Genomic DNA, 20,331 nt, shown 5'->3' with positions numbered 1-20,331 from the left:
TTCATCAGTCTTTTACAACATGTGCAATCGCACATACCTCTTGAAGCAGTTCGAGGACCAACGGCCTAGCTGTTTCACTTCTTCCGCCCCCAGGCCCCGGGCCGTAGCCTCAGTAGCGGCCCCTATTCTGAAGGAGTGGGTCCCAAAATCGCACGGGTCCATGCCCGCCGCAGCGATTGTAAGTGCTAGCACCCTCTGAAACTGAAATCTTGTCAGAGGGGTGCCATCCTTGTGCCTAAGCAGGCTCCCTCCCCATGTCGCCGGCCTCTGTGCCAAGTATTCCTCTAAACACTTTATCGGGCAAGTGGGGCACCCTCGAGCGTGCTGCACAACCACACTATCCCCCATAGCTTCCTGGTCTGTCTTGGACCTGGCTATCGAGATTAGCATCGAATCACCCCGTATTTGCAGGTGATCCCTGCATAGGCCTCCCTCCATATCTTTCTTGTTCCTCGCCACAAGTTCGCTTACCCGCATGGCCCCATGAAATGCCAAGGCGAAAGCCGCCCGGAACAGAACTGCTTCGGAAGGGGAGGAGCATGTATCATCCAGCTTTGCTAAAGGCCGAGACAATCTCTCTAAACCAATCGGGCGCCTCGTATCCTGTCTGCGACCCTCCAGGCGTTGCCAGCCGCGAAGCGCCTTTCTGACTACAAAGGAACCCGTTGGGTCCCTTATGCCGTGGAGCTGCGCCATGAATGATATGGCTGCCCTATGTCTGTTGGCAGTTGCAGCTGATCGGCCTTCTCTGTGCAGCGCTACTAAGAACCCTAGGAAGGATTCCTCCTGCCCCAGCTATGTCTCCCTGCCAGGCCAAAAAGGCGCAGTAAGAACGAAACGCTCCCTCATAAGCCTTCCTCGTCCTGGGCGCTTAGCTGGCTGCCACGAGGTCTTGTAATCCGGGGCACCGATCAGCCATAGTGCTTCGGGGAACGGTGCCGCTACTAGGTCCGCTGTGGGTAGATAGCCCCTGAAAGCCTGCATGTGTGAACGAGAGAGTGCATCAGCTGCATGTGATGGAACGGCCCGTAAAACCCTATCTGAGGACCCAATCCCCCCTATCATGCCTTGTCTGACACCCCCGGGACTGAGTTTACCTCACTGAAACGCCAGCACCGAGACAGGACGCCGAGCAACCTCCATCACCAACGAAACCCCGCCCTTCTCTCTCCCACAGGAGCCAACCCGAGCAACAGGAAGGGAGGAACCATATCCAGCTGACCCCGGAAGTCCCGCCCCCTTGGCAGAGTCAGCACAGGATAAAAACCCGGATTCAGCACAACAAGGTGTCGGAGTTTCGTGGCAGGACCCTCTGGCTGGAGACGGAGAAGGTGACCAGACGTGCGAGGAAGAAGTGTGGACAGAGGAGTGGTGGAGTCCCTTGGAGGTGGCTGGAGAGCGGCCGTAACTCACTGGAGAGTTACGGCGGACCGCGTGAGTGCCTTTTGCCTCCTTTATCCCTACTCACTAGGAGTTCGTGTTAAAGTCCCTGTATATAAACCCTCTCTGCATAGTCTCACTACCCTTGCACTGTATTATAAGTATATAGCACCTCACTGTATAAAGCCCTTCCGTTACTCGCACACCCCGCCCCTGCACCCTCTCTATTACCCAAACCTGTGTTCCTTATTCCCGGTACCTTCCTTTCCCCACTGTCCGTTTCTGACCCCGTTCTTGCACTACCTGGGTGAAGGTGTACAGTTGAGTCTCTCTGTCGACTTGATCAGACTAACGGTCCTTTGTTTCTTTCCTCTCTTCCGGTCCTCCTGGGAGTCTCCCCGTCATCGAAATCTACCCGGACCATCTGCGGACATCACGAAGAGGAAGAAGCGACGCCTCTGTGTTCATCGCCTGGTGCCACACCCTCGACCTGTTGGGACTATCTATACTGTAAATCTAGAATAAAGACCAAATATTGCCCACTACATACGGCCTCCTCGCCTGCTTTTCCGGCCCGCTACACTCACTCCACGACACTGCATTATTCAGTACACCCGGCACATGTTTTGCCCTGAACTGTACATTCAATCTCATGCAACGTAACACAATCTCTTTCAACAGTCTCAAGATCCACTTGCAGCGGGCTGCTTGCTGATTAATGCACTCAACCACAGTCATATTGTCCGACCAAAACACTACTGAGCGGTCCCTAAAATCGTCTGGCCATGCCAACAGAGCCACCCAAATGGGAAATAGCTCCAAGAACCCAATGTTATCTGTTAGGCCGCTGGAGTGCCACTACGTCGGCCATACTTGCGCCGACCATCGGTTACCAAAGATGGCGCCAAATCCCACGCTCCCGGCTGAATCGGTCCACAACCCAGTTCGTCCAACGATGCTGGGGGTTTGTTCCACACTACTCGACCGTTGAAGTCTGCCAGAAATGCCAACCAAATGCGCATATCCTGGCGAACCTCTGCCGACAATCTCGTGCGGTGGTGTCCCTCCTTGAGGCCGACCATAGCTTGTGCAATGGAGCGTGAGAATGGGCGAGCCATCGGTATTACTCTCAAGGCAAAGTTAAGCTGACCCACTGTTTGTTGTAACTGGTGCAGGGTCACTTTTTCTTTGCCCAGGCATTGTGTTAAGGAAGCCCTGAACTTGGCCACCTTCTCCATTGGCAAACAGAAGCATCCCTCCACTGAATCGAGCTCAATTCCCAGAAACTCCAGTGAAGTAGATGGCCCCACCGTCTTACCTGATGCCTATGGGACTCCAAACTCCTGCATGAGAATGCAGAAGTCCTGCAGTGCCTGTGCACATTTCGCATTGCCGGCCGGCCCCAAGAACAGGAAGTCATCTAAATAGTGCATCACTTGTCTATGCCCTGTGGCCTTGGTGAATGCCCATTCTAAAAAGCAGCTGAACATCTCAAAATAAGCACAAGAAATTGAGCAACCCATGGGCATGCATTTATCCATGTAGTACTTCCCTTGGAACGTAAATCCTAGCAAGCGCTGGTTCCGCGGGTGTACCGGGAGCAACCTGAATGCCGATTCGATGTCCGATTTCGCCATCAGAGCACCGGGGCCCAGGTGATTCAGTAGGGCAACGGCATCGTCGAACGATGCGTACCGAACTGAACAGACATTCGGATCAATGGCTTCATTCACCGAAGCGCCCCTCAGGGCCGACAGGTTGTGAATGAGTCTATACTCCCCTGGGTCTTTCTTCGGGACCACTCCTAGAGGTGAACACACGAAGTCCGCCACCGGCGGGCATGGGAAAGGTCCTGCTACCCGCCCCAAGCTGACTTCTTTGGTAATTTTCCTGGCTGCCACTGCTGGGTTGTGTTGGATGGGTTGCTGATTTTTACAAAAGGGGGTCCCCCGAAAATTTCCCGCCGGGATGTTGAAGCCATATAGGAAACCATTTCTCAAAATCCCGGCGGATACATGATCAGGGTATTTGTTCAACCAGGGAGTCAAAGCCATGATGTCGATGGGTGAAGACGGTTGTTTTCCAAGCATCACCTCACTCTTGCTTGGACCCCCCTTTCCTCCCGAACCACCGTTCTTGGATCTACAGCTACTCTCTGGGTGTGAGGAGTTCCCACAGCCCGCACAAGCATGCCGGAACATACACGTTCCCTGGGGTCTGTTACAGTTACCTCTGTTGAAACCCCAACAAACCCCGCGCTTGCCCCCATTTCCGCCGGACTTGGGCTGTGATTCCCCACCGGCGCTTGCTCGAAAGGGCTGCGCTGGCCTTTGCTGAACTGTCCCAGGCCCGCTCCCGCCCTGCGAGGACGTACCTGCCGATCCAGGCAAGAGCTGCCTGTGCCACGATACTGTGTCGAGGCAATCCCATGTCAAAGTTACATCAAATTCTTTAGACTTTCGGAATTGCATGTCATATCCTTTCCACTCATTCCCCCCGTACATGTTATAAAAATCCATGATCCTATTCTGGTAACAGGATAGTTCGGGCAACACTTCAGGCTTACGTTCCCCCATTACTGCCGTAAATATAGAGAAGGCCTTCACCCAGTTCGCTACGGTCTCGTCGACCCTAAATTCCGCCATCTTGGCCCGCCATACGCTGGGGTGCCATAAATCTTTCTGGGTCTTTGCGTATTCCATCTCACGATGGTCGGTCAATAATGAAAACATATTAACATACTTGTCCCCCCATATCATTTCCTTCGTGGCCGCTGGGATGTGCTGTGCCACCCTCTCGCGCCTTGAAGGCACTGAACTTTCCCCCACCATTGGCAATGGGTTCTTACCGGGTTCAACCGACGTGTCTGTTGTCTTTTCCGGGCCAACCGTAGCTACTCCTGGCGCCACCTGTGGGGAAATAGAAGGAACATTCGCCGTCCCGGCTTCTCTCGACTGCCGCAACTGCTCGATTATTAATCTAGCTTCCTCGGCCGGATCCCCCGCAGCCACTGCCCCCCCTGCTTTCTTTTTAAGCCAGGGCAACACTGCCGCTAACTGAAGAGCCAGTTCTGGGGGCATCTGATCATCATTAACCGGGGTAATTACAACAGGGATTGGTAAACCTATATCTGGACTCGGTACCGGGCTGTCCGCCGGTGTGATGGGGGCAGCTGGGGGTACCTCAGGAACCGGGTCCTCCCCAAAAACCGCCCTCTTCTTAATACGCTTCCCCCCTACCCTCAGGGCTGACTCCCGGCAAGGCCGGGCCTATCACCTTCTTAGGGCGGCCCGAGGGGTTGTTCTGGGCCGCTAACTGCTTTTTAACCTCGGCCAAACCTCGACCGATCGAATCTACTTAACCCAGTTTTCGGTCCATGATCGCCATTCGGTTCGACAAGGTGCGCAGTACCTTCTCCAGCTCGGAGCTCTCTCCTGCTTTTTTGCCGGCCATAGCTTTGTTTACTCCGCTCTAGTCGATCGACGAGGTCCCAGATCCTGCACACTCCTGGTACTGAAAGAGAAACCACAAGATTACAAGTTCTCAAAATTGCCGCTTGTTCCGTCGAGGCCTCACGAGCAATGAGTGGTGCAGCCTTCAGAGCACTGGAACAAGAGGACGCTTCTTTGGATTCCCGCTCTATTTATCCGTCTGCGGGAGGGCTGGGACCCTCCTCAGGTACGCCCACTGGGCGCGGTCTTCCAGGCGGGTGTCTAGGACAACCCCTTCTGGGCGGGAAGGGCGTGGGCATACCAGCCGAACCACGCCCCCCGCCCAAAAGGGTTTCCTGGGGGGATCGGGGCACCCATCCATACGTTCGGGGGGACCGAGTGGTCTTCCCTTTCCATTTTTCACTCAGTAAAAAATGGGATTTTGTTTCGGCAAAGTGGCTACCTGTCGTTTTTGAACCCTAGCTCTGCCAGCACCTAGGGAAACCTAGCAAACCTATACATTCTTGAAAACTAGACACCCAGGGGAATTCAGGATGGGGTGACACGACTGCCTACCACCAGGTTCTGTTACCCAGAATCCCTTGCAAAGCTAAAAAATTGTCCAAAAAAACGCATTTTCCTCAAATTTCTGTGGTGGAAAGTTCTGGAATCTGCGTGGATCAACAAATGTCCACCCACCTGCGTTCCCCAAAGTCTTCTGAGAAAAATGGTACCTCACTTGCGTGGGTCTGCCTAGTGCCTGCGTAAGGAAACGGCGCAAAACGCAACATGGTCGCACCTCAATTTTGCTGTGAAAAATTGGCCTTTTTTGGCAAAGTGTCTACCTGTCGTTTTTGAACCATAGCTCTGCCGGCACCTAGGGAAACCTAACAAACCTATACATTTTTGAAAACGACTCCCAGGGAAATTCAGGATGGGGTGACTCTACTGCCTCCCACCAGGTTCTGTTACCCAGAATCCCTTACAAAGTTAAAAAATTAGAAAAAAATAAGCATTTTCCTCACATTTCTGTGGTTGAAAGTTCTGGAATCTGCGTGGATCAACAAATGTCCACCCACCACGCGTTCCCCAAAGTCTTCTGAGAAGAATGGTACCTCACTTGCGTGGGTCTGCCTAGTAACTGCGTCCGGAAACGGCGCAAAACGCAAAGTGGTTGCACCTCCATTTCGCAGTGAAAAATGGGCCTTTACCTGTCGTTTTTGAACCCTAGCTCTGCCGGCACCTAGGGAAACCTAGTAAACCTATACATTTTTGAAAACTAGACACCCAGGGGAATTCAGGATGGGGTGACCTGGCTGCCTCCCACCAGGTTATGTTACCCAGAATCCATTGCAATTTTAAAAGATTGGGGAAAAAAATATTTTCCTCACATTTTTGTGGTGGAAAGTTCTGGAATCTGCGTGGATCAACAAATGTCCACCAACCCAGCGTTCCCCCAGGTCTCCTGATAAAAATGGTACCTCACTTGTGTGGCTGGCTCAAAGACCCGCAACAGGCAAGGGCCCGAAACCTAATGAGGCAACATCAATATTACGTATCACAAAGCAGCCTGATTTTGCAAGGGGGTTCCCATGAGTTTTTGGCCCGGGGCTCGGCGGCAATCTAGGGAAACCTACGAAACCCACACATTTCTGCAAAGTAGACACCCGGGGGCTTCCAAGGAGCTATGGCTTGCGTGGATCCTCCAACGTTCCTTTACCCAGAATCCCTTGCAAACCTCAATTTTAGCTGAAAAAATCAGTTTTTTCACACATTTTTGTGTGGGCTCACACAAATTTCCTCCCAGCCAGCGTTCCCCCAGGTTTCCCGATTAAAAATGGTACCTCACTTGCGTGGGTAGGCATAGTGGCTGGAACAGGAAAAGGCCCAAATCGTACGGTGGCAACTTTAAAATTACCTTAAGCAAAACTACCTGTTTGGGGGTGGGAGGGCACCTGAGTTTTTTGCCCCAGGTACGGCGGTCATCTTGGAAAACTAGAAAACCCAAACGTTTCTGAAGACTAGTCACCCGGGGGAGTCCAGCGAGGTATGGTATTCGTGGGCCCCCCAACGTTTTCCTACCCAGAATTCCCTGCAAACATCAATTTTTGGTTAAAAAACCCCCCACTTTTTTCAAATATTTCTGCCCGGAATCTCCGTGCCGGCACAAATGTTCTACAGCCCAGCGTTCCCCTTGTTCTCCCAAGTAAAATGATACCTCACTTGTGGGGGTGCCCACAGCAGAACAGGCTAAAAATGTATTTTAAAAAATTGTAGTGTTCGGGATTCACAAATAAAGCACCAAGAATTCTACTGTTTTGGGGTCACCCTAGTCACAGGCCTTTGGCTCACCCACACAAGTGAGGTATCATTTTAGTCGGGAGAACAAGGGGAACGCTGAGTGGTAGGAGATTTGTGCTGGCACGGAGAACCCACGCAAAAATGCATGAAAGTTTTTTTTTAACCTAATTTTAAGGTTTGGAAGGAATTCTGGGTAGGAAAACGTTGGGGGACCCACGCATGCCATACCTTGCTGGACTCCCCCGGGTGTCTAGTTTTCAGAACTGTTTGGGTTTGGTAGCTTCCCAAGATGGCCGCCGAGCACGGGGCAAAAAACTCGGGTGCCCCCCTTTAAAAAAGGTAGTTTTGCTTTAGGTAATTTTTAAGTCTCCACCGTACAATTTGGGCCTTTTCCAGTTGCAGCCACTATGCCTACCCATGCAAGTGAGGTATCATTTTTATTTTTTTAATTATTTTTTGCGAAATTTGAGCTTTGCAGTGTATTCTTGGTAGGAGAATGATGAGGGACCCACGCAAGCCATACCTCGCTGGACTTTCCCGGGTGTCTAGTTTCCAGAAATGTGTGGGTTTGGCAGGTTTCCCTAGTTGGCCACCGAGCCACTGGCCAAAAACTCGTGGAAACCCCCTTGCAAAACCAGGTTGGTTTGTGATAAGTTATTTTTATCGGGAGACCTGGGGGAACGCTGGGTGGGAGGAAATTTGTGTGAGCCCAGTGATGCCACGCTTTCCCACACGAAAATGTGCAAAAAAACATATTTTTTCAGCTAAAATTGAGGTTTGCAAGGGATTCTGGGTAAAGAAACGTTGGAGGATCCACGCAAGCCATAGCTCCTTGGAAGCCCCCGGGTGTCTACTTTGCAGACATGTGTGGGTTTGGCAGGTTTCCCTAGATGGCCACCGATCACGGAGTAAAAAAACCCGTGACCCCCCCTAGCACAACCAAATAGTTTTGACAAAATTAGTTGTTTACTTCTGCAACGTGACAATTTGGGCACAATATTGCAAGGAAAATATGACCGACATTGTGAGTTTTGCAATTGGTAGGTTAAACGTAGGTGGCATGTACACCTTGGCAGAGACTAAAAAGACCAAGATCCCTGCACAGCAATCTATTGCTCAAACACACACACATACTGGTTGGATTTGGCACGAGGGCAAGTGATGGTTCAGTATATAACATTTTATTAACAAGAGATTTCACAAAAATGAAATGCACTGTCAATTACATGGACAAAAAAAAGTGAACCAATGACTCGCAGCTCATGAGATGTAAAGCCACTTCAAGGCACCAACCGCTTTACAGGCCATTCACACACCTTTCATACCTGATACTCAGAAGACCTTTCACACCACCATGCACGAAAGTAACACATCACAACATTTAAAAAAAAAAAGGGACAAGGTGCACCCTGCTTCAAAAAGTTAAAAAAATAACAATTACTACACAGCCATCAAGTCATCAAACACACCCACATACTGGTTGGATTTGGCACGAGGGTGAGTGAAGGTTCAGTATATACAATTGTATTAGCAAGTGATTTCACAAAAAATTAAATGCACTGTTAATAATTGAAAGGACGAGAAACTGAACCATTGACTCACAGCTCATGAGCTGTAAAGCCATGACAAGGCACCAACCTCTTTACAGGCCATTCATACACCTTTCATACATGTGACACATACAAAACATTCACACCGCCAGCCGCGGACTCATCACATTACTACACTTCCACCAGCAGACAGCGGCATTCAAGGGCCCATCACTTTCACACACCCACATTCCTGACACAGCAAAAACACAAACGCATGGATTGCATGGAGTTGCGCTCACTAGCACGGTGTGTAGTGACCAGCATTAAGTCACTTCTCACACACCGCCAGCCGAGCGCCAGTCCACGCACACCGCCAGCCGAGCGCCAGTCCACGCACACCGCCAGCCGAGCGCCAGTCCACGCACACCGCCAGCCAAGCACCAGATCACGCACACCGCCAGACGAGCACCAGACCACGCACACCGGTAGGTAAATGCCAGTCCACGCACACCACCAGTCAAGCGCCACTCCACGCACACCACCAGCCAAGCACCAGTCCAGGCACACCACCAGCCAAGCACCAATCCAAACACACCAAAAGGCAAGCGCCACTCCACACACACCGCCAGCCAAGCACCAGCCCAGGCACACCACCAGCCAAGCACCAGTCCACACATACCGCCAGCCAAGCACCAGTCCACAGACACCGCCAGCCAAGCACCAGACCACCATACAGCCAGACAATCGCCACTACACGCAAACCAACATCATATTTTAGAATTTTTTTTTAATAAAAAAAAAACGCAAACAAATTGATACAAATCTACTAACACAACTCCTGTTCTAAATTTTTAAAATCCAGTAGCTTCTCCCTATTCTTTGCGCAGGTCAGGCTATAGATCTGGCCTCGTAGGTTTGCTTTATAAGCATCCCAGACGAAGTCCGGGTTTGTTGAGCCACTATTTAAAGAAAAATACTCTAAAGTTGAATTTTTTAAAACCCGAATAGTATCCTCATTAGAGAGCAGTGATCTTTTCAAGGTCCATCTAGATCTAAGGCTTTGCCCTCCCCCCGAATACGAAAAGAAAATGGTGGCATGGTCGGAGATATTGCAAGGTTGTACAAAGATGTTACCAACTTTCTCTAGCCTCAGTCGATCTATAAAAATGTAGTCTAACCGTGAGGAGTGGCCATATTTTTTACTAAAAAAGGTGAAACCAAGTTTATCCCCCATCTTGGCCCTCCAAGGGTCTGCTAGCCCAAGGTCATGGATCATATTAACTAATACTCTACGAACACGTGGGGCACCAATGTGTTGACTATGGTTAGACCTGTCCCGTACCGGATCGAAGAGAACATTAAAGTCGCCTCCGATAACTATTGGAGTGTTGGTTCCGATCAGATTGGATTGCATATTACAGAGATGTGTTGGATCATCAACATTTGGGTCGTAAAAGGAGACTACAGTAAGCTCAGTCCCCCCCTATGTCGACCAGTGCTATTATCCACCTCCCTGACTGGCCCGAGATAACAGATTTAATACTACCATTTGCTCCTGATCTGATCAAGATCGCCACCCCCTTATTATGCGTTGACCGCTCAGAGGTGCAAAAAGACTCAAGCCAACGATATTTACCAAACGTCAACCTGGACTCCGAGTAACTCAGATGTGTCTCCTGGAGCATATACACCTGAGCGGAAGACTGTTCCAAATACTTCATAATCAACGGTTCCCTGCGTGGACATCTAAGCCCATTGATGTTCCAGGAGATACATTTAATTGAACTACTCATTCAAACAGCCTGTTTCCCTAGGGTACCCAGAAATAATCAAACATTCTAAGGATGGCTTCAAAGTTAGACTGAGGATATTTATTTGAATGTATTCCCACTGCAACCCCACCCGTGCTTCCCCTTCCCCCCCGCCCTCCACCCATACCATCCCCTGTGCCCCTTCTTCCCATCCCAGGGGAACGCCCCTATTACACCAGGCAAAAGCCCTATGGGCGAGACCTCCCCTGGATGTCTATCGGACCATTATACGTCTAAACTGTTAGACTCCTACATGTAATGTCAGCTAGGTGATTCTAACTTATAAGTTTGTTCCGCATGCTACACCTCACTTTTAAATTTCTTTTATGAGGCTATCTACCTCTTCAGCTTGGCGCATATTATTTTACATGTGGTTGTTCCACATTATTCGAAGCAAGGCTGGGTATCTTAATTGTACCTTAGCCCCAGTGAGCTCAGGATTGTCATACCTTTGCCCAACTCCCACTGCCTTGTCGCTGTAATGTGTGAGACATCCGACCTAATAGAAAAGGAAAATTGGCTAGCAGAAGATGTACGTTTGACCGTGCCTGCCTTCAATGCAAGGGTTAAGATTTTCTCCATTAATGAATATGTTAAAAAATTCACTAGGATTTTCCTTAGCTTGGGGTTTGTCGAACTCCTCTTATATGGATCTCGGTGGACACGCTGAATGTCGCTGGCTAAGTTAACTTCTGGGAAGTCTTTAAGGATTGTATCTTTAAGGAGAGTAATCACAAAGTTTTTAATGTCACCCCCTTCCAAGTCCTCGGGAACATTTAGTATCTTTAGATTGTTCTTTCTGGCATGATTCTCGAGACGCTCGATATCATCCTTCAAATCTCTATTCTGGAGAACTAGTTTGTCTATTTTTGCGGAGGAGCTATGTAATGATTCCTTTATATTCGGAATTTCAAGTCCTAAGGCATCAGTTCTTTGTGAGATTTCTTCAACTTTTTTAGTTAACACCTCACATGAAGATTTAATTTCAGCTTGGTTGGATTCGGAGATAGTAAATCTTCTTCCAATGTCTGCTAGGGATCCAATTCCAGCTCCACCTCCCTCTGCATTTAAGGGATCCTTTTTTTGGACGTCTTGTATTCCCGGAGGGCCGGTTTTAGCCAGGGTTAAGGGAAATTGAACCTTGACTACGTCATCCTTTTCCATTGGTTGTAGAAGGTCGGGATCCAGATCTTGATCTCCTTGATTCTCAAGGGCCGAATAGCGATTAGAGATGTCCTATAGAAGGGTGGATGATGACAGGTTGTTCAATGGTTGTGCACGGGCCATCTATTCCCCCAACGGGCGGTGGAATCGGGGTTGTTAGCACAGTGGTTCCTTCTGCAGAGGGAGACCCTGCGGGTGCGCCACCTGAGCAGTAGCAGTAGAAGTTGACATGTTACTCCCTTTTTTATTCTTATCTGAAGGAGTAGTTAAGACCTTATAAAAGGTCTTCAACGAGGGAGTAACTTTTACTTTGGAAGACAGGGTTTTTCTGACCCTGCCTTTCCTTCTTGTTCCACCCGGTGTACTGCTCTCCGTGGTGTCTTCTTTCTCGCACCGCCTAGCTGTGAATTTTACCTCTGTAACTGAGGGCAAGACCCCCAGGTCCACAGCAGAGTCTATCTTCACTGCTCTGTTTCGTAGTGTATATCGGCACAAAGTTGATCTTAAGCTTTGCTGACCTTTGGCACTACTATGGGCACGATTCAAAATACTCTGCCCACCTTTCTCCATGCAACCCCGATACCTCCCCTGAAGGCCAGAGCTCCTCATCCAAACACTGCTTAATGTCGAATGACTCGCCTTCCTCAGGTACAGATGTGTTTTATACTGAATTGTTTGCCTACCTCCTTCGTAAGACAGGAAACGAAGGGTGTACCCTGGTCTGTCACAAGTTCTCGTGGGAAACCCATCCTAGAAAACACCTATCTTCTGTGCTATCGTGGTGCTGGCTGTTCTTAAGGGAAGTGCTCCAGGGTACCGTGTAGCATAATCAACCAGGACCAAAACTCTTTGGTGGCCTTTGCTGGACTTAGGGAGAGGCCCTATGAGGTCCATACCTACTCTCTCAAAAGGACGACCTATCATGGGCAGGGGACGTAGGGGAACTTTTGGGGGAACATAAAGATTCCTTCTCTGGCATATAGCACATTCTTGGCAATATTTATTTGTCTGAAGGTATATGCCTGGCCAATAAAAGCTACTAAGTATCGCCTGGGTAGTCTTTTCCGCCCCTACATGACCAGCAAGGAGATGGGAGTGGGCAAAAAAAAGAATTTGTTCCCTGAAACTGGTAGGAACTAGTGATTGGGGCTCCGCCCCTTCCTTGGCAAGACAATAGAGGACCCCATTTTGCTCCAGAAAACAAGGGTAACTGGGTCTAGGATTGTCTTTTGTTTCTTGTGCTCCCTGCCAAGCATAACGGAGAGAGGCATCATTTAGCTGTGCCGCTCTAAAGTGATCAATAGCCCAGGGTCCGGCAGACAAGAGGGTATTATGCGGGCTGGTATCTGTTGCTCCTGATTTTTAAACGTGGGACATAAGTAGGGGAAAATAAGGACTATCCACCCCCAGAATAAGAGCTTCAGAATGGGTAGGGAGGACTTCTACAAGGATCGGAATGCTAGTGTCTGTCTTAGTGTGGAGGGTCAATTGAGCTGTGGGATACTCTTGGGTATCTCCATGTACACAACGGATGTTAACAGTCCGTTCTGGGAGGAAAGCCGTGTCGGGGACTATGTCTTCTCTGGCTAAGGAGTGCTCGCACCCAGAATATAAAAGGGCAAGTACTTCTCTCTGATTTACCCTCAAACTCACATAATAGATGTGTCCTGTTTCTTGAGCAAAAAGGACGTTTCGGAGATCATAACTGACGTCCATCGGTTCATCTTCAGGTTTGTCCCTTTTCCGGCAGAAGCGGGCTATGTGGCCCCACTCACCACATTCAAAGCATTGTGGGCCGGGCGTCACTGGGTTTTCTGTTCCTCTGATCCGATTTCTGGGTGTCTCCACGGGGTTTATACCACTTTCCGGTCATATTTTGGTAGTTGAACCCCCTTCTGGGGTTTCTCTGGCTCTTTAATAGAATTCGGCTTTGGGCGCGAGAATAACAGGTAGCCGTTTCAATAGCGTGTTCCAAGGTTAGGCCCGTGTGTTGTTTAAGCCATCGTTGGGTACCACAAGGTAAGGCCTCTAGATACTGTTCCAAATAAATTTTGTTCATTAAATCTTCCATATTTGATTCTCGTGGTTTTAACCACCGGTCAGCGGTGTCCTTGATTTTGTAAAAGAGCGTCTTGGGGTTGTCCCCTGTAAGACCCCTTTCTTGCCTGAATTTGAGACTGTGAGTTTCGTCGTCCACCCCTAAGCAGTCCAATATGTATTTTTTTACTGTGCCATAAGCTGAGGTGCCATCCTTGTTCACGATCTAGTACGCTGCTTGAGCCTCAGCTGTGAGAATAAGAGGGACCAGATTGAAAGGCCAGCGATCCGCCGGCCATCCACTCGCCCGGGCGGCCCTTTTGGAAGTTCAAGAAAAAAAAGATAGGGTCCTCCCTGGGTACATACTTCTGTAGTGGGATGACCGTACCAGGGGGGGCAGGGGTTCTAGCTTGACCAAGGCTTGCTAATAGTTGGTTCTGTCCTGCTAACTTAAGCATCCAGTCAGCCTGTTGTATGGCCGCAGTAAACGTAGCTCTGTCCATCTCGGCCTGGTTGGAGCTTATCCCCATAGCCTACTCCAATTTGGTCCGTCCCTCCTTTAACTGGTGTAGCACGTTCTCCATCATGTATCGATGGGGCTATGCCCACATTCTTCACCAAACTGTGAAGGGGTCGGGTATTAAGGGGTCTAAAGCACGCTAGCTCAGAAGTTGGGTACCACCAGGAGACTTTATTAGCCTTTTTACAAGTCAAAAACATAGAGAATATTCAGAGTCCGGTTTTACTCTTTATCCAGAATACGCCTGCGTTTCTTATTTTCCACTGGCCTCCAAGGGAAGGGGGGGGGCTTGTATCGTCATTCTTCCTTGCAAGGCGCCCACCACTCCAGTACATGGGAGAGGCCAAGTCCAAACAAAAAAATAAACCAAAAAAAAAGAAGTATAAATACCGGGGAATCAGCTTTCTTTGCATTAAGGGCAACGGGGAGTGAGGGAAGAATCACTGCAAAACGGCCGAGCCCCAAGTGAGTCCGGTTGTGACCTCCCTCACGTTTCCCCTCCCCTACCCGTGGCCAGAAAACCCCTGTAATTTTGCCCGTGCCTTGCCGAACCACCCTCCTCCTGAATGGCGGCGGGGCTGTACGCGTTCTCGAATGCCGCCTGGCTGGACGTCTTCCTCTCCGGCCGTGCTTTTCTTCTCCTCTCTCCGTTCGTCGCTGCTTGCCAAGTTTCCCAGTTCCGATGCTCTCTTCTGCTGAGACGCTGCTTTCTCGTCCAAACGTGGCCCCGCCTCTCTTGTTTCCTTATCTCGCTGGGTTGGCGGCCGAAGAAAAACGTAATCGGCCATGCCTCCGGGAATTCCTATGAGGGCTCTCCTTTAAAGGGCTCTCGTCTGGCCTGCAGGGAAGGCAAAAGAAGGCAGTTATTCGAGTCTTGATGCGCTTCCGCTGTTTTGGCAGAGGAATCCTGACTGTATATGTATGTATGTATATGTGTATGTGTATGCATATGTATGTATATATATATATATATATATGTTAATGTATGTATACATGTATGTATGTATTTATGTATGTATGGGCGGCTGGCTTGCTGGACGAAATAAAGCACCTTGACTGAGCACTTATTCATGGGTCTGCTCCTTCGTCATTTGGAACTGGGCTGGGGCGAGGTCTCGAGTCTATTGGCGAATTACTTTCATATGTATGTATGTATATGTATATATGTGTATGTGTGTATATATGCGCATGTGTGTATATATGCGCGCGCGTGTGTGTGTGTATATATATATATATATATATATATATATATGTATATATATGTATATGTATATGTGTGTGTGTGTGTGTGTAAATATATATATACACACACACAGGAATCCTGACGCGATGCAGATCATGAACAGACAGGTACAGACCACATGAGTGAGATACAGGGTGAAAAGTGCTTTGTTCCTCCATTACTGGCAGCATCACGCGTTTCGACCGGGTAAACCCGTACTTGATCACATGACATGGCCAAAAACCAGCGAGTTTAAATGCCAAAATGTTCACACATACTCCTTCCATTTTAGCATTAACAGTGAAGACATACTTGCCTAAAACGGCAACCACTTCAATAATAATCAAGCTAAAGTGTAGAAAAATTAATAACAATAAGATGCAAATGACAAAGCATATACATATAAATATATCATATAATAAATAGCTATGCTTATAATCATGAGCAAAAAATTGATCAGTCAAGGGCAAGTGCCCAAATTCTACAATCCCTGAAGTGTTACCTCAATATTCACTGAATAGATAGTCTAACAATCTTTGCTAAAGCAGAAGTTCGTGCAAACATATCAATAAAAGTGCAGTGCAAATCACCTATTTAATCTATAGGAGATTAATTCAAATATCATAACATCGGATGCCTTGGTGCCAAAAAAGTGTAAGTGCATGAAACAAAAATCAAATAAAAATACATCATAATTACAATTACTCCCTGGACAAATATCAAAACATAAATGTAAGTACTAGCAGGGAAAAAGTATGAATAGTTTTTCAGTGCATAAGAACAGTAAATTCATATGTTGAGCTCCATATTAACTCTTCGAAAAGGGCTCAATCAAATCCTCAATTAATCAAATAAAGTGCCATAAGCCAACAATTGCCCAATAGCTACCCAGACCCTACACCACATCTCCACCAGACTAAAACCAGTAAAACTAGAAAGACTAGTAAAACCAGTTAAAATCTGAAAAAAATAGGCATAAAAGGACACATATAAAATTAATCAGTACAAAAAAGAGCTTAAAATTCATCATAAATTAGCAGAAATATATAGTGTTACAAATATATTGGTTACATGTATCAAACAGAAACCGTATTAGGGACAAGCCTGCCCCAAAATAGGATTGAACAGTCCAAATGCTTAATATAAATACTTAAAAGGGATATAAAATATTTATAAAAAGTTGTATAAATCTTTCCCCTGTGTTAAGACAATTCGGAATCTTGGTATCCAGAAGTAGAATGTGGTGGCTCTCCAACTGTATGAGTTTTCTCTCCCTAGCCCCACCCCTTTTAGAACATGGAACTGCGTCAATAACACAATAACTAAAATCATTGAGATTATCTTGATGCACTAATTTAAAATGACGCGCCACAGGGTAACTGGGATCGGAGTTAACTCTTGCTCGGAGATGCTGCAAGATGCGATTGAAAACCTGGAGCTTAGTGCTCCCAATGTATTGAAGATGGCAAGAACATTGTAAAACATAAACTGCATAATCAGTTTTAGAGGTAAACAAAACTTTAATCTTGTTAACAACCTGACTAAAGGCATCACAATATTCCCGAGTGTTAACCCCAAATTTACAGGCTCTGCAGGAACTGCATTTAAAAAAACCTGTACGATTGGAGAGCCAATTAGAAGATTTAACTACCTCTGGACTTGTCTTAACCAAAGCATACCTCATAGATGGAGCCCTCCTGAAAGCAATACATGTGACCTCACTAAGTAGTGGTTCCAGGGTGCTATCAATTCTTCGGATCGGCCAGTTAGACTTTAAGATAATACCAATCCTATTTTCATAACAACTATAGGTTGTAATCAGTCTAACTGTCATGTCCTCTTTGTTTAGACACAATGTCTGACAGGAGTCACTATTTCAGTATTTGTGGCCTGAGGGGATTCTTCAGTAGTTAAAACCATTCTTTTCAATGCATTTTTTAGATCAATCTCTTTGTAACCACAAAACAAAAATCTTTGGAATGATTCATTCAAACAAAATTCCAAGTCACTCTCATTGCTGCAAATTAGTTGAATTCTTAAAAACTCCCCATAGGGGATACTCTAAATAAGATGGCAGGGATGGGCACTAGAAGCGTGGAGAATTTAATTGCCAGCAGTACTTTTCCTATGAAGCTTGGTCTGGATGGTATTCTCAGAAATATATACTTCACCATCCAAACATTCAACTCTCTCATTGCTAATGGTAGTTATGAATTCTAGATTGAGCATATTGTTGTTGATGCTAGTCACAAATTGTTCCGCTGTTTCTCTAGACCCATGCCGGGTTAAAAACACAGTCTATGAAACGCCATAAGTGAAGGATCCCTGTGCCTTGGTTTCCATTGCAGCCTAGGGCGTGACCCACGACATGCTCCTCCCACCAGCCTACGTGTAAACACACATAACTGGGGGAGAAGCATGCGCCCATGGCCACGCCCCGTAACTGCTGGTAAACCTCATTGTTAAAAAGAAAAAAATTGTTACAAAGGCACAGTTCAATCATTTTCACTAACATCTTGCTATTCTCATTGAATCTCTGTGTGGCAAAAAGTATTGAATAGCATGCAAAACGTCCTGGTAGTTAATTGAAGTGTAAAGAGAACAAATATCTATCACAATAAAGTAATAGTCTGGACTCCAAATAACCTCCTTAAGTTTTGTTAAAAAATTACCCCTATCTCTAATGTATGAAGGGAGTGCTTCCATACTACTATGCAAAAAGAAGTCAACATATTTGGAGATAGGTTCGAGTAAACCATTCTGGGCAGAAATAATAGGACGCCCGGGTATGGGAGACACACCCTTATGAACTTTAGGCAACAAATATAATGTAGGAGTGATCGGGTTGTCATTTTTCAAATAAGGAAACTCATTCTTACTGGGCCATCCCTTTTCCACTGAGCCAGCTGTTTGTATTAAGTCTTTGACTTCATTCAATTCATTAAAGAAGACCTTCCTATAACAAAAAGGGTCATTTAACTGCCTTTCTGCTTCATTAACATACATAGCACGAGGTCATAAAACATTACCCCCTTTATCTGCCTTGTTCATAATAACGTTTCCATTATCGTTAATTGTACGCATAAGAGCAGAATATCGTAGCTCTGCATAACTCCTTCGTTTTTGTTTAAGTGCAATAGATCTATTCAGCCCTTTCAAATCCTCAACCATCTGATCATTAAAAACATCAATTGCATCTCTGGGCATCATGGGAACAAAGGTAGAACGGGGGCAAAAAGGACTTACTGCTACACTACTACTAGCAACGCTCATAGATCGTAACATTTCTTGGGTGGAGGCAGGAGATTCATTGCCTGGATCAACAAAGGAATGCTTGGTTTTCAAAATAGGCACATCAGAGATTAAAAAACTCTTACTGGGTTGAGAGTCCGCAATCCTAGTGTTAGCAGAACTAGTAACTTTATTCAATTTATGAAATTTCATTAATCTCAATTTACGTATGAATTTAAATACGTCAACGCGGGACTGAACGGGTTTAAAACTGTTCTTAGGAAAGCAAGATAAGCCTAAGGCTATAAGTTCGGTTTCTGCTGTACCTAAATCAAGATCAGTAAGATTGATGACAGTATTGTTAGTTACAGTGGTGGTGGCAATATTTAATTCATTTGAGGGGTTCCTCTCCCTCTCTTCTTTTTCGCGAAGCCGCCTCTGTTTCCTCCTCTCTTTGTGGCATTTGTTTCGTTGACGCCGTCTTTCATCTGGGGAGGACCTCTCAGCCTCAATGTTTGCCGTCTGTCCTCTATCATAAACCCCAACTCATCAGAAGGTGTAAATCTGCTTGTTGCTGTTAGATGGCCCGCCATTAAATTCATATCATCAGAATCCGCACTGCTTATTGCTGAATTTAACTCTGTGTCGGATGTGTCTGAGTTCTCTACCTGTTGTGCAACAACGGGGGACTTTAGATGTTAGCGCCTGCTGATTTACATTCTCAAACTTTTTAGAAAAAGTTAAAATACGTCTGTGTTCATAATCTGCTTTGTCACGCACAAACTTGTAAACCTTGCGTGTTTTAATAGTGTTTTCATGTTTCTCAAGAAGTTGTTTTTTTTCATCCCTTGTTTTATTGATCACATCCTGTTGTTCCATCGCATTAGATTCAACATTGGTGGTGATCCCAGTTCATCAGGCCAGGCGGAAAGCAGTCATAATGTTTCCAATCCGCAAACGTGAGTATTTCTGTTTGGGAAGCATGTGAAAGAAAGTGATAGATGCTGGGTATGCACATGCGTTAATAGACTGAACTGAGGCCCTAAAACCTTAAATTGTTTCCATAACTTTAAAGTATTGAAAATGTTAATGGTTTTTGGAAATATTACCATGGTTAAAAATGATAACAAAAGCAGTACTTGTGGAGGGCTTTAGTAAGAGTGAGAAAATGATCTTGAGAATCAAATATTGCTATTGCAGAATAAATTCTTAAAGATCATGAGTGCATATAGACTTCTTTAATTGGAGACATTAAGTGCCAATGTTTCATAGGAGGGTTGTATACCGCCTATTGTGGTACCTGCCCAACAGGAGCAAAAAAGGAACAAAAAAAAACTTATGGACCTAATTTAAAATAATATTAATAAAAATGTGTGTGTATGTATGTATGTGTATGTGTATATATATATATATATATATATATATATTATTTTAGGATTAAATTTAGATTGTTTTTCATTTTGCTCCTCTCCTCATCTCAAATATATTGTAATTAATGTTGTAAATATGGGGTTTGGATTTCATTCACTTGTGTTGTAATTAAAAATACACACAAAGAGTTACAAAAAAGGTGCAACCGTAAAGATTGAGGGACAATTGTGATGAAAACATGCCATTTCCCACTCCCGGAACCACGAAGACCTAGCACTGGTTATATTTAGTTGTGGGATATTATGGGCTTTTTTTTCTTTTAAAGAATGCT

The 20,331-nt window shown here is 46.4% G+C and overlaps 1 long non-coding RNA gene across 2 annotated transcripts in view; it reads left to right on the top strand.

The window, feature by feature from the left end:
• The window catches only part of LOC147707478 (uncharacterized), a 232,880-nt gene that overhangs the window by 143,028 nt on the left and 69,521 nt on the right, over positions 1–20,331 (top strand). For both annotated transcript variants that reach the window (XR_015296620.1, XR_015296619.1), the window contains one exon: positions 19,517–19,588. This is a non-coding gene — a long non-coding RNA (uncharacterized LOC147707478). The remainder of the gene's footprint in view (positions 1–19,516; positions 19,589–20,331) is intronic.

This window comes from Lissotriton vulgaris, chromosome 6, assembly GCF_964263255.1.
Source record: "Lissotriton vulgaris chromosome 6, aLisVul1.2, whole genome shotgun sequence".
Classification (NCBI taxonomy): Eukaryota; Metazoa; Chordata; class Amphibia; order Caudata; family Salamandridae; genus Lissotriton; species Lissotriton vulgaris.
The sequence above is the reverse complement of the archived record's forward strand: the minus strand, read 5'-3'. Positions and strand labels throughout refer to the sequence as shown.